The sequence below is a fragment of the Hirundo rustica genome, chromosome 8 (genome assembly GCF_015227805.2).
Source record: "Hirundo rustica isolate bHirRus1 chromosome 8, bHirRus1.pri.v3, whole genome shotgun sequence".
Classification (NCBI taxonomy): domain Eukaryota; kingdom Metazoa; phylum Chordata; class Aves; order Passeriformes; family Hirundinidae; genus Hirundo; species Hirundo rustica.
The window spans coordinates 15,764,876-15,787,974 of NC_053457.1; the positions used below are offsets into that span (position 1 = coordinate 15,764,876).

Genomic DNA, 23,099 nt, shown 5'->3' on the forward strand with positions numbered 1-23,099 from the left:
TCTGACACAGAGTTTAGCCTACCACAATATAGAATTCGATGATTTTTAAAAAAAAAAAAGTGAAATACATTATGCTTTCATGGTAAATATTTCAGGAATAGCAGAAACAAGATGGTTTGGCAGCCATATGTCACAATCTACTTTCAGCAGCAGGTATTCCAGATCATGGGCTAATTCAGGAGTGTCGAGGTGCAGAGAGGAGCAGCTGCTCAGAGGAGGCGTTGCCACAGACAGTCACAGCACAGGTCTCAGGTCCACCCGGGAGACACAAGTGCAGGCCAGCACCTCTAGAGCACCTCTACAGCAGGCCCCAGGACTGGGTCTGAACTTAAAAGAGATTTCTGGGCCAGAAGTGAAGGTCCCAGATGAGGTTAGTCAGGTCAAAGAAGGGCTGCACACAGGATGCACACAGGACAACGACAGCAAAATGTTTGGGAATTCCAGAAGAATCACAACAACCACTTGAGTTCTACTGTATAGAAAAAAAACAAAAACAAAAACAAAAAAAAAACACAAAAAAAACCCCACAAAACAAAACAAAACAAAACAAAAACAAAAACAAAAAAAAAACCTGAATAAAACAGGTCCTTAAACACACAGAGACAGGTAAAGAAGTAAAGAATGCAAGCAGAAATAGCACACTGCTCTCTGGTGGCCTAGTCTCAAAGCTCCCAGGTACAAGGAAAGCAGCATGATCCTGCAGGTAGCTAAAGGATAGAGCATGTACCCAAAGCTCCCTCTGCTTCACAATATACTGTCGGACAAGGGGTTTTGTCAACGCACTCCATTAACCCAAACCCCAAATGGGGATGGAAGTTGCAATGTCCTTGGAATTTGTACTGTATCACAGCAAATTATTAATAATATTGCCATAATTCATACTTGTAAGCTGTTTCCTCAGTTTTGGTACATTTGCTTAATAAGGCACATAGCTCTTCTTTTGCCAGTGCACTTTCAAATCCTGTCAAGCACGATTTATGTGCTTCTGTTTCTAGTACAAAATGAGAAATACAACATTACATGTTGTAGAACAATTCAGACAACTATTGTCTTCTTGTTTACACAGCCTGAATCACATACTAGTTTAGTCATTATGCAAAGTAACATTACAAATGAGAGAAAAATCAGTAATCCAAGTTCTGTCTCAAAAATAATTACTTTGAGTAAGGCTTTCAGCTACTGTTAATCAGGGTAGAAGTTTGTCTATAATGATCAAATATTTAAAAGGAAGTAAGAAACAGCTCCTTTTCTTTTGTTTTCCTTGGGCTGTGATGTAGACTCAGGGGAATTGCTGTCAGAGGATTGTTTATATTGGGAATTAGAGGATTTTATGATTTAATTACAGGGGATTTTCTCCACATAGTAGAAGCTACAGAATGGAAAGCCGGTCATCTGCTTTTAAGCAGGATCATCATAGTTAGAGATAAAAAATAACAAATTATTGAGCTCATCATCTTGAAAAGGCTACAGTTCCCTTATATAGGATATACTGGATATTAAGCTTATACTCCATGAAACAGCAGCTAAAAATCCATTTAACAGAGAGTGGCTGACCCTTGAAAAGCGGATTGCAGAGAATTTTGTGACATTCAGATCTTTCATTCAAAACAAAATGTTCTCACATTTTTAGTTATTTACACTGTCATTTCTAGGAATATTATTTCAATTTCCAAGCTTTTAAATGTTTCTCTCATGAAGACAAATGCTATGATAAAGAATCCAAACCATGTTAAAAGTGCATTTAAAAAGAGTGCCCACATTTTAATGTAAAAGGAAAGCATTTTAAAAAATCTCAGCAATATTATCCAGAAATATGGTCTCAGATGTTTTAAAACTTTGCCTGAAGTTATAACTGATGGCATAAATATTCGGCAGGCAGTAGCACAGTTAGTATGCTTCTCTGTGTTGTGCAGAGAACCTTCCATTTGACTGCACTGTATTCCCTAATCAAAGGGAACAGTTTGACAGATCATTGACGGATCATTTAGAGGAGATGGCTTTGTCATCAGATTTACTATCTCTGAAATAAAAGCTGAAGAGTTTCAGGCTCTAAAGAGAATATGTGCTTTGCCTTTTTTACCTTTTTTGTTTTAAATCATCCTGTGAATATGAAAAAATGTATTCACTCTTCTTACAAGATAGCAGGCAGCAGACAGCCAAGAGCTTGAATATGGTATTTCTGTTATGGAGCAGAAGTCTGCACGTGGCCATCCCTCCATGGGAAGCACAGTTTTTGGCACAAGGCTTGAACATTTCCTGCACTGAGGTTTTTTCCCTAACTAGCTTGTCTGCAAGTATGTGTTCTCTTCCACAGAAGACTGCTGCAGGAAAACGTCCTGCTTCCAAAGGACTGCCCCTTGGCACAACGATCTGGTTTAACACTGCTCTGGCAATTCACGGGGGCCACTGCTGCCCACTAGCAGCATATATAAGAGTCTCTCTTGATTCCATATTAGAAATTTGCAAGTCATCCAGCTGTCTCACAGCACATTAAGACATTTACATGCAATCTCTTCTTTGGCCAAATTGAAGGTTATAAACTAATTTAGACAAGTTGCCTATTCTGTCTTGCAGATGTGCTTGACCAAGGCTACAGACAGCCAAGAAGAACTTGCAGGCAGACACAGAAGCAAGATTGCACACATTTTGTGGAACTCTACAAGTTTTGTGAATTGAGTGTATGTGGAATTGGAAACAATGATATTAATTAGAATCATATCTCTACTAGTAAAAGTCTCTTCAGTTAATGTAATTAATTTGCAGTGCCTTTATGTTCTTGCTCTCTATGTATTTAACACGCTGTAAGTGTTACCTCTCGGATGATCATCTGCTTGCAGTAGAACTTACATGAAGTTTTAAGGAGTGCAAGTACTTGCTCAGATATATTTTGTGTTAATTAACACATGCAGTAAAGGGAAGACAACTACATAAACAACCCTGAAGCAGTGCTTTTAAAATGCAACCTAAACTTCAGTCACCGTATCAAACAAATTCTCAAACATAAACTCTTACTTTCAATTGTACTTTAATTTACTATAATTTTCAATTACAGTTTTTAGAAACATTATTTAAATCAAAACTTTTAATGCATACTGTCCAACTATTTTTTAAGAAAACCTACAGGGCTCTTTTTTGTGTGTTTATTTTGATTAACAATAAAATAAACAATTTTTTTTGTGCAAAGAGTTCTAATTTTAGAGGTCTGCTTTTCATTTGAACAAAATGTCATCTGAAATACTTTCAGAGAGAACTGATACAAATAAATTTGCAGACGAGGGACCACTACCCTTTAAAAATTTGGAACAGAGGCAGTTAGGGGTAGTTCAAGCTAGAATGATAGCAAACATTTACACAAAGAGTGGTGAAAAAGCTGGCCACTAAGCAATGCTGCACTCGTGCCCCAAACAATACCTCTGCACAAAAGGGTAAATAAGGACTCTGTGGACTCCTCGTTCTTACTGGGAGAAGTTCCTGCTTTAAGCAACAATCCCGTCATACATCGTTCACTGCAGGGAAAACAAAGTGGTCCCCGGAAGGAGGGACAAACAAATGAGAAACTTTCTGCTGGCCTGCCTAAGGACACCCTGTGGGCCTTGTGGCACCGGACCTCCCCTGCGCACAGATGTTATACAAATTCAATTACACTGAGGAGTGCTTCAGTCAACCCCCACAGTGCCTGGCTCAGACATGCAATTAGTTCCATGTTCTAGTACAAAAACAGCCATTCTTTCATGGGCCTGAAGCTAGCACATATTCAGGGCTTCATTATATCCACTCTCCCTAAATGTTTCTCTTAATTAGCTGTGGTCCCTAAGAGAGGCTTGAGGCCTTCCTCATTTGCTCTTTTTTCCACTATGGTCGGTTTGGTTCCCAAAGCGAGAGACTAAAATGGGATGGGAAGACACAAATAAACAAATACTCTTCCAAAGGCACAAACCCTTTTTTTTTTTTTTTTTTTTTTTTTTGTGGTGTTAGAAAAACCATACTAACAGCAGTATGAACACTATTGCAGATGCACAATCACAGACTCTGTGCTTTGTTTGCTCTAGGCAGAACAAACAGCAGCCCAGTCCCCCAGGCACACTTTGTGCATCTGGTACACTGCTAACAGCATACCTGAATTATCAGAAGCTGGAAATTCTGGCATACATCTTTTAGATACAGGACACTGTGCATCAACTCACTTATCTTATGTAAAAACGGGCTCAACAATTAAGTAAAAAGAACTTCCTGTACACTTACAAGGGTGGTGGCACTTCTCTAAGAATTGTTACGAAAGTTGTATCTCTCAGATGCTGGGAACACTGGAAATAAAAGAGCAGGGGAAAAAAATGTATTAACCGTCATGTCTTCATGTTTCTGTCTAAGTGATTATTATTGTTGTTTATCCAGGTACCACTGACATACAAATTGGTCATGGAAATGGTGGCCATCACAGTTATCCTCAGATTCCCTCTATATGCATGATCCTGAATTCATAGGGAAGCACCTTTTTACTTCAGTGGGCTTGAAAAGTGTTTCTTGGGTGTCGTCAAGAACAGTATTACACCAGAGTTAATATTACCCTCAGTCTGCACTGGTGACAGGAAAATCACAGACTGCAATGTACAGCTGAGACAGTGCAGGTAATGCGAGTTTTATACTAATTTTACGTGTTGTCTAGCATTCAGTAAATCACACTACAAATTTCTAAAAGACCTTACTCGATTTCCCCTCATCCTGAGATGGTCTAATTCACACCTGGAGTACGCAGGGCGTTGAACACACCACGTCTTGGCTCTAACCTGTCAGCTAACTCAGCTCACATGAACTACAAGCACACTATTGCTCGACAGGGAGGTGCGCGTTCGCTCCAGCCGCGTCCGCACCCCTCCCTGCCCACGCCCCGCCGTGCCGGCACTTTCCCGGGCGCTTTCCGGCGCCGCCCCGCGCTCCCTCAGCGCTCTCGCCAGAGGAGCCGCTCTGCCCGGCGCAGCCCGCGGCTCTCGCGGGAAGATGGCGGCTCTCGCGAGAGCCGGGCGGCGCGGCTGCCCGTAGCTATGGCAGCGGGGGATGAGCGCGCCTGGCGGGACTCGGGCGCGGGCGCAGGTGGGGACTGAAAGCGCTCCCGGAGTACCGGGGATCCCTCTCCTCCCGTCCCGTCCTGTCCCCGTCAGGAGAAACCGCGGCCAGAGCCAGCTGCTCGCTGGCTGCTGGCCCGTGTGCCCGGAACCTCGCCGGTGGCGACCCCCGCTCTGTGCGGTGGCGCAGCCCCCGCCCGCCTCGGCCGGGCCGCAGCGGGGTCCGTGCGGGACTCGGCCGGGCCCGAATCGCGGCCCGGCCTCCGGCGGGACTGGGAGTGAAGGGCCCCTCTGCTCTGCACGCCCGCAGAAGAGAAAAGGAGTAGCAGGTATGAGGAAAAGAGAATGCCGGAGGCTAAAAAGGTATTTTACTAGCGGGGGTCTTTGAAATAATAAGGGATGTTGCATTTTCTTGGTTAATAAAGCGTGATCAGCTACCGTCAAAAGTTAAACTTGCATGAGAGCTGCTGTTGATTAGAAGAACCTCCTCAGTATTTAATTTACTTTGTTGGTCTAAGGTAGGCAAAACCATGTGCTTCCCCCCCCTTTTAAAAGAAAGCAGAAGCTCTTTGCTTTTCCAGACTCGGATTTCGCTTGAACCCTTTCTTTCAGTAGAAGGATTACGAGTAGACATTCGTGAGGATTACAGCCATAAATAGAAAACCATAACAATATACACCCTCTGCTTTCAGAGTTGCAGGCACAATGGCTTTCTGGTCTTTCAGCTGCGTTTGTGGGTATTGGAATGGCTGATCGTGTGTGTTAAAAAAATTCGAAAAGCTTTTCAGATTTCAGAACAAATTCCGAGTAGTTTAATCATGGAAAAAAGACTCATTGAAAAGGGAGGGAAAATAGTTGTGTTTCTCGCTGAGCTTGAAAGAAAGAAAAAATTCTCTAAGCTTGTGCTGCTTTTCAGACTTGAAAAAGAACTTAAAACTGAAGGATTTTGTGCTGCAATATACTTGACACTGAGTAGCAATTTTGGAAAACAATAGCAACATAGATAGTCTTGTATTTGTTTCCGGAGGGAAGGAAAGTACTGCTGTGCTGAGAACTCAACTGGTAAGGTAACACATGACTTGAATATGACAGCTTTTAAAAATAATTAGAAAAAAGCATTATGGACTGAAAAATACTTGTCAACCTGTTGAAACCTGTTCTCATTTAGGAAGTGATAGAAATAATTACAATTTAATTAGATGGGATACCCTCTAAGTTCTATTCTATCACCTAATCAAAATTATATCTAATCAAGCATGCTGCATGTCATTCAGACTGGATCAAATAGGAGCACTGTTATTTTGCTGGTTTGTTTCCTCCTCACCTGGTAATGTCACTTGTGAAGTCTTTTGCCAGAATATTCTTGGGGTGTGGTGAGGAGTAAGGGTGTGCCTGATTTATCCAGTGCAGACAAACTTACAGTTATCCCAGAGAATTTAGAAATTTTTGAGGTTTTGTTTGTTTGTTTGTTTTCCGTTTTGGTTTTGTTTTGTTTTAATGGTAGTGACAGCTGTAGAACATTTCAGTTCATTTCTATCAGGCATTGCAGGTAAGAAATATGCCAGTTCTTCTCTCAGTTCTGGGTTAAGTATCTATTTTGAGACTGTAGTCACAAGTTTCTTAAAAAGGATAATGGGAATTTAAATCCTTCTCTATCTAGTCTTGGAGATGTTATTAGGGATTAAGCCTTCTTAGGCGAGTTTTCATGAATAGTGCATAGAAGAGAAAGTGTGCTTATTTCCCACTTTGTGGAGCTTCGAAAAGTTTGTTACTTTGAGAGGCTCATTGAGTTTGAGGGCTCTATAAACATACCTGTGTAAAAAACAGTTGTGGCTGTCCAGAATCACTTTTGGTCCAACTGTGCAAATTACAACAATGATATTAAAAAAAGAAAAACAAAAAAACCCCAACAAACTGAGGTAAGAGGATGAAAGAATAATAAAAAGTCACAGCTGTTTGGTTTTGTTGTGGTGGTGGTTTGTTTGTTTGTTTGTTTGTTTTTAATCTGCTTACCAGTTGGTTCTGTCACTTCAGAACCAACAAAACTGTCTTATAGTTAATGTACCTGTTGATACCTGTAGAACTTAGTTGTCTTTTCATTTTTTATCATGCAGCCTTTTGAATACCTTATACATCCTTCAGTTTCTTATGTTCCACCCACATTTATTCAAACAGTTTTTAAAAATTTTTTCTCTGAAATACTTCTTGTTTGCTTATTAATTTCTTTCTTTTCTGTCAATAGCGGCTGCAGGCACAATTCCAAAGCCATCTTATATTCTGTCACTGAAGGTCATTCCCTAGAAAAGATATGCAGAGCTTGATGGCAGAGAGGAACAGAATGAAATTTTATTACTGACTGTCAAAGAATTTTGATTGTCTTGCTTGGATCTCTCTGTTGGTCCTGTTAGCTGCAAGTCAAGTAACAGGCAATCCCCAATCCTTAGGATTTTGCTGCCTTCCCTTCATCTGTGGGCAGTCCCATTCCCTAGGCTTATGCTCTGTGTGTGAGTGCTGGGAGGAACCATCTCCAGGTGCAGTCTGGGCACTTTCTAAGACAAACGACTCAGTGTAGGGGGTCTCTTACTGTGTCCCGTGGCATGCAAGTTTAGTGTGCGCTTAGTGTCTTCTCTTTTCCTGTTGTGTCACTTGATGCATGGGATTTCTCGTTCTGGGACTGGGGGAGGTTGGGTTTGGGTTCATCTCAGCAGTCGCTGTCTATGGGACATGGGTCTAATGTTCGGCCAGACTGGGATGTGACTGAGCTGTGCTACTCTGGTTTTAGACCAATAGACTATATACTAGCTTGACTACTCAGCTTGCAGAACTTGTGTACAGTCATTCAGGGAAGCTGACCTGTTGTGCCTTTCCTAAAGTTATAGCAAGGTTTTATATCTGGAGTTATTGGAAAAGGAAGGAAAAGCTTCAGTTTATCAGTACCTTAGTAAAAACCAAGGAAGCTGCAAGGAAGACAAGAGGCTCTTACTTTTTTGATACCTTTCAAGATTTGCGAGTTGTGTGGCTCTGTTGTAATCTTAAATATTAGGAGTAACATTTCATGTTCATAGAGTGTAAAAATTTCAGTAGATTTTGTTGTCTAGTGCCCCAAGTTTGTGAAGTAAAGGTGATCTTAAAGGTACCGCGTTAAAAGTTGGTGTGTCTATTTACTCCTGTAGCGGTGATTGCTTAGTAAAATGAAGAACTGTGGTACCTGCTGAGTGTTTATTGTGATTGCTCCCAAACTAGTAAGAGGCAGAGGAAAGGGCTGGATGTGGTTTTGAGGCTTAAAAACATTTTTGTTCAAATTAAGAAAGCATGTGGAAAATTATGTACTGTTATGGCATAATCCATACTTTTTCTGTCTAATATAATTTTGAAGAAATACTGTAAAAATATTACTTCTCTAGTGTCATTCATGATAACTTATAAATAAATCCATTGCTGAATTAAAGCTGTCTGCAAGTAGTAGAATACAATGTTGCTGCTACAAGGGGTGTTCAAACATTTTGACTACAAATACATCATAACATGGAAAGTAAATGTACTCCTTTTATAGAATACGGTGACCATTTTCTTCAAAACCTTCAACCTTAAGAAACACACCTTTGAACAAGGTATCTGAAGAGATCTTTAAGCAGGACTGTGAAATTTCAGCTTTAAAACGTACATATTGGTGTCTCTTCTTCCTTGTCTTTATCAATAAAACCTCTGAAAGCTTTGTACTTATACAGAGGAAATTATAATTGGGTATCTGAGAGTCAGAAGTAACCTTTATCCACAGAATGATGTGTTGTGCTACTAGAGGTATAATTTTCACTGTTCCTCTGGTACTCTCTAGACACTCTGGTCTGGAGATGGTATCTGAGGAGGAAGAGATTACTTCTGTTTGTTCTTTTTTTTTTTTTGTTATGTTGCTGGGGTTGTTTTCAGAAATGCAAATTGTCATTTTGAATTTTGAGTTTGATGAGAACAGGACTGAGCCTGACAAACCAATTTGCAAAGGCCAGGGCTGTCAGATGATTATAGCTTGCCTTCATTACCGACCACTTTAGATTTGAACTAATGACCTAGAGGTGAAAAGCTCAGTATTGTGTCACGAATCCCCTGATCTATCCATATGTTCTCTTGTTTAATGTCCCTGTAGTTTTCTTAAACAGAACATGCAGTAAATACTGAGCATCATTTGCACTTGTAAATATTAGAACGGTGTCCATTCCAGTTGTTTGCTGTGCGTGTGAGGACACTGCTGTTAAATATAGTAACAATTTCTTACACTCTCTGGCTTTTCATGAGAAACCCTCACACAAAACCAACCATATGGCAAAACCCAGCATTATCCTAAAACCATTAGCAAAGAACCTTTTGCTGCCATTAATGGGAAAATTAATCTAAAGCTCTAAGTAGCCTACTAGGAGTTATTAATAACGTCAGGCTACTGCTAAGAAAATGAACTTTAATAAAATATCATTAGGAGCTGAGTCATCCCACCAACACTTCTACATGTTGTATCCAAGTTGGTATTTATCTATGAAAGCCTTTTCAGAGTGTATTATCTTTATTACTCCTCTACATTTTTCTTCATTGAGTATCTTTGATGCTGTAAAAGAGCGTAATGGAAAACCATTTGCATGGATTTCATAAAATAGATTCAGAAAGCATTTGAAATGTCCAGATGGGCTCATAAACTATTTTCCCATTTGTTATGAGGTAAGATGTTCCTAGGCAACCTACTGAGCAGGAGGAGGTCAAAAAATGTAAATACTTGGGCTAGTGATTCTTAGTTTCTAAAGCTATTAAGTTACTGTCAAGTAACAAGTCATAGTTTTTGTGAGCTACAGAAATAATAAAATTAACATTTCTATGTATTTGGATTGTCTTTTTAACTCCTTATCCCTTCTCCAATTCTTAATCTCATTCTACTTCATATCAACAGACACTGCAGTGTTTGTACTGATTGATCTGCTGCTAAATCAGATATGAAGAGGTGAATTTCCTACTTTCCCCTCACTATGAGAGCAAATTAAGTCTTTTTTTCCTCTACCTGACAATTAATTTTCATGTAGTTTATAGGCACATAAGTTATTTTTGAGATCTCTGGGGGTTCTATTTCAAAAAGTTGAAAATTGGCCGGCTGATTCAAAAGGTGCTGGGAAGAAACCTATTTTGGTCAGATGCTTCTGTGGGCAACAAAAAAAATTACTGCCAAGTTACTAGTGAAACAAGGTATATGATTATGGCTGTCTGATGTATCCTTGGTCCAATTTGTTTTCTTCCCCTAGAGAACATCAGCCAAAGCATCCCTCTTGGGGCAGTATTTTCATTTTTGCATAGCATTTCTAGTAGATGGGAAATGAGCTATATCTCTTTTGTAAATTTTTTTCCCACTCCTTTGAAGGCACTACACTCATTTTTCAGGGGTTCTGTCACTGAAAGCAAAATATCTGAATCCTTGGGGGTTTTTGAGAATTTGAGAAATTAGGGTTTTAAAACTCATAGATACAATTTATTAATGTTTCCCTCTTTCAAATATTTCTTCAAACCTAAAGCTATACCTTTTTTGTTGTTGTTGTTTTGTGTTTGTTTTGGGTTTTTTTGAATGCAGATAAGACTTCACTCAATTGTGGTTGTCTGTAAAAGTGTGACAGAACATGAACCTGGTGATCTTTCAATTATTTTGCAATAGATTCTGGCTTGTTACATTCTGCCATAATTGATTTGATGTGTGCATTTGATCAAGCATGCAGTCCTTGAATTTGAAGGCTAGAAGTCTGGCTTTTGAAATTACTTTCCCCTTTTGTCTTTTACAAATCTAAAAATTCAGGCAGTTAAACTTCAGCTGCTTTCCCATCCTCTTTAAACTGAAGCAGTGAATGTGGGTTTATTGTAGACACCTGTTTTTAGAATGTAGTCAAGCTTGCTAGATGGCATAAACAATCTAGTGCCATCAACTGGCACAAAGGAGGGGCTTTGATTGTGTGCTTTGCAATAAGTCAGTAAGTAACTGCTGGCTCAAAGGTAGAAGCAGGTAGGATGAACTGTCATGACCAATGGTCACACGTTAGTCTGGACTAGAATGCTTTTATCATGGGACACTTTGGCTCACCAAAATTTATGTAGAGGTACATGCTGCATGTCTGTGTGTGGTGAGAACAGTTCACATATGAGAAGCCTGCAGGGGATCAAGGGAAAATTAGCTTTTTTTTTTTTTTTTTTTTTTTTTCTAAATCCTATCTGCTTGTTTATTTCTCCTACTTGGTAAATGTAAATCAGTATTTGTAGTAGATAATGCTTAGTGGATGCAATTCATATGGTTTCATTTTAAAAAAATGGTATGTAGTTTATTGTGTTTTGAATTTTGAAAATAATGAATGGACTAAAAATATGTAAGAGTGATTCAGACGTGGGAGACTGTTTGAAGAGGAGGAATCTCCTGTAAGTATTTTCACAAAACACGAAAATAAATGTATTCTGAGAAATAGTTAATCAGTTAAGTGTGTCACAAAGCAGAGGATAGCAAAAGACTTTATAATCCTCCAGTTTGTATTCCCAGTACAATGAACTTATAAATGGATCAATAAACAACAGCTAATGCATCTCAGCATGTTGGTACATGGGCTGTTACTGTGACATGAAAACAGGTTAATGTCCTCAGTAGATCTGCATGTTATTCAAGAAAATAAGTCATGGTGTAGGGGAAAGGGAGAGAAAATTAAAAAGAGAGAAAAGAAGTTCATTTATTTTACTCTTCCTGTTCATTAAACTTTTTCATTATGCTGCATCTGAAGTGTGCTAATGAATAGAGAACAAAACTTCATAAACATCGGGACAGTAAACTGCAGCACTCTCTCTGATGTCTGTTACGGACACCGTTATCACAACAATCTATGCAGTACTTGTAAGAGATGATATCTGGGCAGTTTATGTAAATACTTTTGAGCCTTGTTAAAAAAAGGCATTGCCAGCAAAAACTTTAGGTTTCTTTGATTATGGATGCTTGATAGATTTTAAATAGAGAATTATTTATTTTTCTCAAAGCGAATCAGGAAAAAATTCTGTGGTGTGAGTTTGGCAATGTCGCTGTTTTCACTTAAGTGCTGTTTTTATGGTATTCCTAATTTGTTTAAATTCTTGAAGATGGAAAACTTCCACAGATTTTTCAGGGAAGCTTTTTAAAACTTCACTTTAGATACTTCTCTGAAAATGCATTGCTTCAGGAGAGGATGGAGAAGGAGACAATATCTCTTTTCTGTTAGCAAAAACTAGCTGGATTTAAGACTAGTTTTATTATGGAAATAGCCATCTTTTAAGAAATATCTTCTCTTGTGCAAATGTGTTTTCATTAAAGGCTCTTCATTTTTGGTAGAGATAGAAAGGTAGTTTAATTAATTTAGTGATGTATTTCTTTGGTCAGTCCACATACTGTTGTTAATAATTGTAGCAGTCATATTCATCTTTATAATTATCATATAAATTAAGATATTTACCAGTATATACCACCAGTATATTTTCCTCTGTCCACTTTATGCATGTGCTGGATTCTCCACTGCCATTTTGACTGAAATTGCAGCTGCAGCCTGGAAAGGTACCCGAGCAATTGCACTGTATTCGATTCTTGCCTGGTAGGAACCAGCAGCAATCACAGGCAGAAGATGGTAGAATCTTGTTATCTCCACTAGAACAGAGACTTTTTTCAGGCTCAGGGATAAAGAGGGACATTTTCAAATTGAAGTTGCTTTTTCCGATGGCATAGCTCCAGAAACATTTCTAGACAAAAGCAGCAGTACTGGGAAAATCTTATTTTTCAGGATTATTCTGCAAAGGAATACTTGAAATTTTGGTAGGTTTTGGGAGAGAAAACATGGAAAATGTATAGCTATTGCGGCATCATGCTCAATTGAATTGCTTAATTCTGCTCTGAAATGTATAGCTATTGCGGCATCATGCTCAATTGAATTGCTTAATTCTGCTCTGAAATATAGTACTATAGTACAGGTATTGATTACAAAATTGTTCTGATAAGGAATGCATGTACTGTTTGTACAATAGTTAGAATTGATATGCCGTTTGTCAGTAACTTATAATATATTTTGATATATTTTATCTCATGTAAGCATGATAAATAAAAATCATTTAAAATTGTTTGAACAAGAATCCAAAGCCTAAAATTAGACTTTTAATTAGTCCTAAACTTTAAAAAAATATTTGGACTTTTTAGATTTGTATTTTCTTAGCAGAAAACATCAAATATGAACTTGGTTTAGTATTGTTCTGCTTCAAATGTAGCTGTCTCTGGTAGGTCTGAAAATGGTTGTGTTAGTTGTAGTGCTTTCTTCATGTCTCTAGTGTCCTACTTTAGGTTAATGGTATCAGTAAAAACCATGCAACAATATTCCAGATTGTTCCTTGGCTTCCTTCCTATCAGGAAGTTTATCCGGAGTTAATTTGAGTTCATTTGTGTAATTACATATATACTAAATGCCAGAGCCCATATTCTTATCCAAAGTTGTGAATAAATGATGAACTTAATCTTTGGCTGTACTTGGGAATAGTCTTAAGTATTAATAGCACTGATATTTTGATTGTTACTTCAGTAAAACAACTGAAATACTGTTCTTGAGGTGAATTCTGAGAATTCTCAGTGGCAATTTCTTTTTTTCTGCATACTAAATTTTCAGTCCTTCTGTGTAATGCCAGCCTGTTGGGCTGATACGGGATTGCCAATATGTCTCTGCTTTAAATAGAACAGAAAAATGTCTTCATTTGTCCAGTCAAACTAACGTTCTCATTTGGTTTGTGAAAATCATTCATAAATGTGACATAAGAACTTTCCTCAGGAAGCATGTGAAGCACGTTATCAATTTATGGACATAAATTAAAACAGAGAAAGTTCTGACTGGTGGTAAGAAAGATTTTTTTCCCCTCTCCATTGACAGCCATGCATTTGAATGAGAGGCAATCCAGTCTCATCCCTTGAGGATTTTTAGTCTCAACTGGATAAAGCCCATGGTAACCTGATGTGACCTCTTAGTCATGCTTTCGCTGTGAGGTTAGGCAACAGACCTCCTCTGGGATCCTTTCTAGCCTCACTTGTTCTGTGGCTCTGATTTACTTGTTGATCACACTCATTTTCAGCTTTCTTTCTTCCTAATTGTGAGCTGTTCATCTGGGGTGTTCAATAAATTCCTTTGGTGAGAATGGCATCACATGAGACTGGAGAATTCCAGGGGGAAAGGGAGTGCAGGCAAATTGCTGTCCAACTGTCTTGATAAGCAGCTGTGGCTGTGGACAGATTAACTCCTGCTTTGAAAAATATTTCTGTGAAGATTTAGGCTAGATTAAAGCATTTTCCTAAGAGGACTTAACCAAACTATGAAATTCTTTGTTCTAAATTTTAATGAATTATGCAGGACCTTGACTAAACAAACATTAATTTTTTGTACAAGAAACAGATGATTCTCACACATTATATAATATTCAGAACAAGTTCTAATTGTGAGTAGGACATAGCATAACTTGGATATTATGCAGGCAAGAAGAATTAGAACAAGAGAGCCAGCATATTTTTTCTTCTAATAAAACAGGCAAAATTTCAGACCTGCCAGAAGAGTTTAGTAGGGTTCCTAAGCAGGAAGTCACCGAGGTATTGTATAATGTGCCTGTGGCTGAGATAGTTGCTGCAGCTAAACTTGTTTGGTAGTGGTGGTTTTTTTTATGTGTTTGTTGTTGTTGTTGTTTTTTGGGTTTTTTTGTTGTTGTTACTGATATAAACAAAGAAGGAGGCCCAAAAGTAATTTTGTTAAATTGCAATCAGCTGTTAAGCAGACTGAACTACATGTTTTTCAAGAGTAGTATTGTCAGTTACTTTTGATTCTTTGATAAGACAGAAAAGATGCATTTACATTTAAAAAAGAATCTCTTTGGGAGATCTTTTTTGAAACTATAAAAAATCCTTTTGTCTTCAGAGTCAGAGTTGTCACAAGATAGGAAAAAATATAGAAACATTCATAATTTATGCCTATAAGAATAACTAATAACATTTTATGAAGAGGTTAATACCTGATTAAGGTTACAACGGGGAGGAAGAGGCCTTATTTCTCTATCTAGTAGTAATATTTTTTTTTGATAAAACTGGTCCTTGACTTAAATCAGATCTCTTTTTTTTTTTCAAATACTCACTTTTTGGTTCTAGTGTTATCTTTTGGTGTGGGATGAAGATCAAATAGTTGATTTCCATGTGCATATTTTTAAGGAGAGCGCCAGGATTAGGGCCTGCCTGCCCCAGCAGAGCTGCTGTGCTGCACGGGGAGGTTCTGCATTGCCGGTCTGCTTTGCCAAATTACTTCGATAGGAGGAGGTGATGGCAGTGCTTTCTGGTGTGAATGCCAAAGTGAGATCCAGCTGCTTGTTTTGGAATGCACACAGGTGGTACAAACTGAAAAACACTTAAAAAATATCTTGCCCCTTTCCCCAGTTAATGATCAGATATCTGTCCTCCCCCATGATGACATAGGCAATAAATAGAATTTTAGCACCTAAATGAGTGTTTGAATTTTTCTTCCTCTGCCCACTCCCATTATTTAGGTGTGTAGTCATACAGTTCTAATTTTGTCAACATTTTTGTTCTAAAAAAAAAAAAAAAAATCCAAACACCTACTGAATATAGAGGAAGATGGTATCAAATAAAAAACAAAGGATCTTCAATTCTCCCCCTTTCAATGAATATCAACCATTTTGGTATGTGTCGGTTTTAAAATATGTTTATTTTTTCTTTGTCAGGGTGGGGAGAAGTTGCCTTGGCTGCTTACCAAAGGAATTTTCCATTTACTGATAATATTACCACATAAACGAGAAGCAGTGTTCGTGATTTTGAATCCGTTAAGAACCACTGAAGACCAACTCTGGGCTTCTCTAAAGAGGTTGTGGGAAAATTCTTGATTTTGATAAACCCTCAGTTTCTTTTAAGGAAGGCCAGCATTTTTATGTTATTTTCCATGGATGCCCTAACTCAGGACAGCATAAAGACTTTTAGTTACTAGTGCTGTCCTTAATAATGCTGTCCTTAACTCTTCTTCTCATAAGCAGTTTACCTCCTCAGAAGAAATAGAAAAAGTAGCACAATGTACTCTTTGAACAAAAAGTGTGTTTACAACAGTAGCTGGTATGTAGGTCTGTCTTTGTGGTTTTCCAGTCAGCTTTCACAAAGGATTTTATTATTGATCGAATAAAAATGTAATAATACTAATGGAACACCACATAGATCAGTCTAGACAAAACCAATCACTTGAATTCTGGGTTTTGAAACATGGACACTTGTAACTTTTTATATTAGTCAGAACTTTCTAAAAAAGCTAATGGTCAAACAGGTGTTTGTGTCAATTTTTTTCTCCTGTTTGAGCTTCATAAAATAAAGGGCACACCTGCAAAGTCTAATTACTTAGTAGTTCCTTCAACTGTTCAGCACTACTTGCAGGGTATAATTATCCAGCTGACTTTAGAGAGGGAAAATAATGTTCTTCTGCCTCAAAGGCATTCACTTAAATGTCTTGGTTTCTGAATTTGAGGGCAGAGGGTGAAACATGTATGTGTTTGCCTGTCATCTGCATGTTCTTTGGGAAATCCAGTGCCAAATCCAGTGCCTTCCTCTATGGTTACTTGGACTTAATGTCACAACTTGTCCCATTGGCAGATGGAGATCTTTGAAATCATGGTTTTGAAAATTGAAAGTTGAAGTAGGAAAATTATTGCTGCCAAAAATCTATTTGACATTTTTATAAAGAAAACTGTGCTGGAGGAAAATACTTTGTGTATTTTCAGGGCAGAATTGCTTTGGAGCTTCTTCAAAAGGGTCATTAGGGAAATTTTTCTTCTGTTGCACTAAGAATTTTTAAATGTATACTGGTGCTGCCAAAATTATGTGGAATTTAGACTAAGATAATGTAGAGCAGGATTTGTCTCCTTTTTAATGATGTCAGTTCTGCTTCCACAACTAAAGTAGCCCCATTCTGGGAGACAGAAGTTTCTACCAGGAGGGAATTTCTGTGATTTCAGTGGCTGTTGCTGCCTTAGGCAGCAACCCAGGACTGGAATTGCAGACATGTTTACAGCTGGGACCTGTAACTAGGCTGCATCTTGGGTTGTTTTAATTTCAGCCTTGTGAGCCTTTTATTCCCATTGAATGGCATAACAGGAAGATATGTTTACTGGTACCTTCGGATTTCAGAATGCAGCCAGGATACCAACACTGAAAGCTTTATGTTACGAATGACATAGATTTTATATGTCACTTGATTGCATGTTTAGTTATGTTTTAATTACAAATAACTCTGCTTTTAGATAATCAAGTAGAATTGCTAGTCAAAGTATTAGAATGCATGTTTAAAATGGTATAAATTTGCAAGATGTAATAATAAAAAGCAACAATATCTGTTATGTAAGTAACTGGGAGATAAATTGATGTGCATTGCATCTTTACACTTTATGGAATTTCTGCCTCTTTTATAAAGTCCAGTGACATCACTTGCTTACTCAGCTCTTCTGTATCCTTTGCAGTAAGGAGAATTAAAATACAAAGGAAAATTCAGTCAGGTGTTTTGATTCCAGACATTTGTGAGCCTTAATACTGAGTTTGCTCATTGCATTTTTAGCAACTGTTTTTTCGAGTTGCAAAGCTGTTCATCTATCAAAGGGGAAGTAAATATAAAGGAGAGGAGCTTGGTGGACTGATAAATACTTTGGAAGGAGTATGGACAATTTATTTTGCTTCAATAATGTCTTTATGTTTAGCTTATCCATTCAAATAGTAACTCTTGGTGGGCTGATACCATAGAAAAGATGAGAGCAGTTGAAATTTTAGAGGAATGAGGACTGAGCCACTACTGCATTAGTTTCCACTGGGTACTTATTACATCAACATCCATTGCAGCCTTCCTGTCAAATTGTATGTAGCTGTTAGCCAGGCATGGTAATGCGTGTGTTGTAGTCAGGCTTTATATGGCACCACTCCCTTGCTGCTTGTGAGGGATGTCCACAAACAAGGCTTCCTCTGACAAGCAAGGGGTTAAAGATCTATTTCTTGTCTTTGCTACATAAGCAAGCAGAATTCTTTTTACTGTTTGAAAATTCAAATTAAACCTGGTGAACTCAGTTCTGGACATTTTTTAGCTTTTCTTTTTTTACTGGAATCCTGTTTCGAGTCTTTCAATCCAGATATTTCAACAAAATTAACTTTGGCATCATATCATAAGTAGCCAGAATTGATGGGCACAGAGGCTTGGCTTGTCAGAAGATGTTAGTGTAGAACTCGAAATAAAATTTGGGTGTTCTGGCTGTTCCAGTGCTGTCACATCCCCAGTTCAGTGAGAAGAGAAACCAGATCTTGAACTGTCTGTCTTCTTACAGAAATAGTTCTAAAATCTGTTACTTTCTACTGGGGTGGAAATTCTTGGAGGATACGTGAAGTAGCATAATGAAACATTACAATGAATTCTTTTGAGTTAGCAAATGATTTTGCTAATGTAGCTTGTGTACATATCCATACACAAGTTATGTTAAATCTAAAAATAGATTTAATTACAAAGATCACCTTCACAGAAGAGGTTTTCTCTGGACAGCAGTAATTATTTTTTGTTATGGGTCCTGACCATACAGACAGGATGCAACTGAGCTTGCAGCTGAAACTAAGCATAAAAAGGCATTGTGAATGAAGACTGTACTAACTGTTCAAATTTTGTTAGAAAATTATTAAACTAAATATGTGTTTGTATTAAATTCCCGTGTGGTTGTGAATAGAGCAGATGTGTTGTATTCACTTGCTATCATGTAGCAGGCAGTGAGCTAAATAAGAGAGAGTTCTTACTTCTTTCCAAGTTTAAAGGTAATATTAGGAGCCTGCATCAGTGTGATTTTTTTCTATCCATAGCTGTCACATATATGAGGCAGCAGAACAAAGTCTGCAAGGTGATGTGCCTCTTATGCACATTTTCCTAAACATATTAACTGCTTGAGCTCTGAGTTGAAATGATTGTCATGGGAACTAGTAATCAATCTACTTCATGTAAAAGAAAAATCAAACAGTTAGTATTTAATGTCAGTTCCAAAATATACTAAGTGCCATCCCACTTCAAATTGCCCTATAAAATGCTATCTCATTAGTGATTTGGTTGTGATTAGTGATTAATATTACTGTTCAAGATTAATATAGCTTGTAACATTTTTACTACCTTCCAAACATTAATACTCTAGTGTGCCTATAGCAAAAAAGCAAATAAGGAAACAAACAAAATCTTCCTCCAAAATCCCACCAGTTGAAGCCTGAATATTTGTCCTTGTAAATGACTTTATCTCATTGGGGATAATGTGATAAAACATAAATTAGTGACTGACCAGTTTTAATGTAAATTTTCTTTTGTTATATTGTCTGAGATTTCACTGATGTATATAGTTAATTCACTAGTGGTTTATACTAACTTGTTTTGCTTCTCAGGGTAATTGGACTAGAAATGCATTAGTCAGTTAATGCAGTTCAGCTGGTGGTCAGTATCTTGTTAAGTCATAATAAATCAGTGCTTTAGTCTTTTCCTCTTGAGGGGGATAAAGCAGGCATGTCTGCAATGGTATTTTTTCCCCTTCAAAAACATTAGGTTTTGCACTTTTAATTAAAAAAAGTCAGATGCTCCCCAACAGGTAAGCATTCCTTTACTATATTAATCTACGCAAATAGTATTTTTATTATTTTTCTTCTTATGTTAAACTTGTTAGCTTTTTCTCTGATATTTTCTAAAGTATTGTCGTAAAATTATACAATGTGTCAGATGAACTTTGGATAAACTTTGGGAACTTATTAATTTTGTAGATACTTCTGCATCCAAACTATTTTTATTAATTTACAATTGTATTACACTATCTTACTTCTTTTGGTCTCTGATGTTTTTGGGAAGATTAAACTTCAATGAAGGGAAGGACTAGAAGGCTTATGAGTATGCTTAGTGTTCATGAAAGATAATGAACAGTTTTTCAGTTTTATGTAATCATTGTATAATTCTTGTGAAAAGGAAATAAACAAGTTGGGTGCATGGTGAATAACCTACAATACACTTAAGAAAACATAGGTATTAGTTATCTTTAAGTCACGTATTTTAAACTTTTTTCTTCCGGTTCTTTGTTGCCGTTTTAAAATAATGTAATCAAACATTTACATCTTAAACTGCCACATACACGTGTACTATAATAAGGGTATTATTATGCAGTTTCATTTTGGGCAAGGACAGCAAGTTACTAACGCTTTAGAAGTAGCGGTGCACCAATGTAGGAATGCACGGAAGGGTTGCTGGGTTTGTGTGCTGTGCTGTCGATATTGTGAGAGCCGTCGTATCTGCAGGATCATTTGTGTCAGGCTTAATCCTGGTTTTTATCTGCAATCCCTTGTTCAGTGTATATGCATGAATTTTGTGAACGAAGTACCGTGTGTGTGTGCCCCGTCCAACCCAGCTCCATCTGCCCGGCTGGGTGCGGAGACAGATTTCCTAATTGACGCCAAGCGACGCTAATATGCTGCGAACGATCTGGTAATCGCTCTCCCCTTGCCGGTGTGAAGCGGATTGCAGAGCTCCGCTTCTGTTCCTGCCTAGTGCAGCTCTCCTGTGTTGGCATTGCACTAGAGATGGCCACCGCAGCGGGAAGTGCCCCTTCCCTCTGCAGGGCCATGTCCTGGCTTCCGTGGGGCTGCACAGCCTGGGGCAGCCCTGGCACCGCTGCCCGATGAGCTCCTAGCAGCCAGAGAGCCAGGGCTCTGCAATGGGCAGCACAGTCTTGTAAGATGGACCAGGCGTAAGAACTATGAAAATATCCTCAAGCATTAGCAGAAGAGTATACGTGAGCAGCAGTTTGCACAAGGAGGAAAGACACATACTTTTTAGTATGCAAAAGCTACTGGGATAGGTTGTTTATTAGGTTGGATCCTGACGACATGCATCCTTTGACTGCCTGAGGGGGGGAAAAAAAATGATGGAAGCTATCTCAGCTAACCAGCTACCCTTTGAGATGCTGGAACACTTGAAAATGTAGAGAGGGTGGGTAAAGAGAGGAAAGGTCTCTAGTTTCTTGTCTCCCATCTTCCACATTTTGAACAAATTCTTGCAGGAAGTGTAAGCCTCGGGGAGACAACAGGAGCATGAGGCACAAGCACCGTGAATTTAGGAAGAGTAAATAGTCATGCCAGTCTAATTTTCTTCTCTAACATGACAATGAGGCCAGCAAATTGACAAGAAAAGTGTGATGGTTAGTATTTTTCAAGTTAGTGAGTTCTTTGGCGGTGTTTCTTTCCGTAATATTGCAAACAAGGGAAGAAATGTGACCTGAAACAAACTAGTAGAGTAGGAGCAAGACTTGGTGGATGACTGTGCCTAGTAGGTGGTTACTAATGATCGTCTGTCAGAATGAAATAGTTGTATTGAATGTGGATCTGCCACGGTCTGTTGGGTCTGTGTTCATTCTGCTTCATTTCAATCTTCTTGTTAATGACCTTGATGACAGAACAGAGAGTGTGCTTACCAAATTGATTCACTAAAAATGCCCCTAGAACTTGGACGGACTGTATATATATAGGACACAAGTTTATGAGCACAAAATTATTTTGAGTAAATTAAGAAAATCTTAGGAGATAAATAGCAACAGATTGAAGTTCTACACTTAACAGAAATCATGAATACACAATTAGACTGTAGGGAACAAGTAATTAGATGATAATCCTCCAGAATTCCTGATGTAGAAGGGCAAATGTTATACCAGGAGGGATAAAAGATACAGAACGATATTTTTTTTTTTAATCCATGAGTAAGTCCTCTGTTGAGGTGTTTCATCTCACTAGGGCAAATGCCCTAAGGAAATAGAGCTCACCTGAGCAGAGTTTGGGAGAAGAGTAATCAAATAATTTGAGGTCTAGAAAATGAGGCCTAATTGACCTCAAGTCAACTGAAATAATTTGAACTGGGGAGAAGAGTGAGTGTGCAAGTGCCAAAAAGAGAACCAGAAGGCATAACTTTGTGTGTATGTGGTAGGCAATGTCAAGAGGGTAGGAAGTTGTTTGGTATAAAGCCCGTCCATGAGAAAAAGGGAAAGATGTGTGATTTTAAAATGCTGCAGAAAATGTAGATTAGGTCTCATCATGAACAAAGGACCAGTTGCTGAGATAGCTGACTGTTCTTTTTTGTAAAGAATTTTATTTAGCTCTTTTTTGAACAACAATATTATTTTAGGATTGATGAACAGTACATATAGACTTTTCGGATTGTTACTGAGTAAAAAAAATGAACATTTTGTACATGGAGACAATTTACCTTGAGACAGTATCCACTTGATAAAATGGTGATGTAGTCAGTCTCCGTACTGCCAGTCCTTTGAGTTCTAACAACCTCTAACTCAGTAGCCTCATCTTTTTTATGCTGATATCTCACTATGCAAGTAAGAGTTGTACCACGCAAGGTTTTCATCTCTTTTTATCCTTTTCGGGGGCCCTTAACAAGCCTGTCAGTAGTTAGCTTTTATTTCTTTCTCATTCTCATAATGACTTCAGTTGTTTCTCCAGCACTCTGGGTACTGGATATATTATTAGCATATGAAAACAAGGAATGTACTGTTGGTAATTGTTTTGTTTATAAAAACTTGCCCAGTTTCCATTGTCTATTTCTCCACTAAGAAATGAATACAACTTCAGTTACCTGGGGGTGTAACATACGTTGTTAGTATACTTCGAGTCTCTATTTGCATTGTAATACCCTAGAATAGGTGTCTTTAATCACTGCAGTTGGAAATTACCTTACTTAGCATTTTTAGTTTCTGTTTGCTTGGAGAGATTTTGTGAGTCAAAGCCAACAGCCTGTGTACAGTGTAGCCAGCCAAACCTGAATTTTGCGCCTGAGAATGGAATTTGTCACTGCTCCAAGCACTTTTTAATGGAGCTTTTTTGTTTAAGTAAATGTGAAGGAAATTCCATCATTTCAGTCTTCCTTCTCTCTAATAACTTATTAAGAGCTGCTTTCAATTTAT

At 38.1% G+C, this 23,099-nt stretch overlaps 1 protein-coding gene across 7 annotated transcripts in view; it reads left to right on the forward strand.

The window, feature by feature from the left end:
- Nucleotides 1-5,033: 5,033 nt before the first annotated feature.
- The window catches only part of USP54 (ubiquitin specific peptidase 54), a 92,229-nt gene continuing 74,163 nt past the window's right edge, over nt 5,034-23,099 (forward strand). Inside the window, exon 1 of one of the 7 annotated variants that reach the window (XM_058421675.1) lies at nt 5,034-5,088. The gene's annotated coding sequence lies outside the window, so the exon portion shown is untranslated. The other 6 variants (XM_040072140.2, XM_040072146.2, XM_058421673.1 and 3 more) reach the window with 6 other exon arrangements.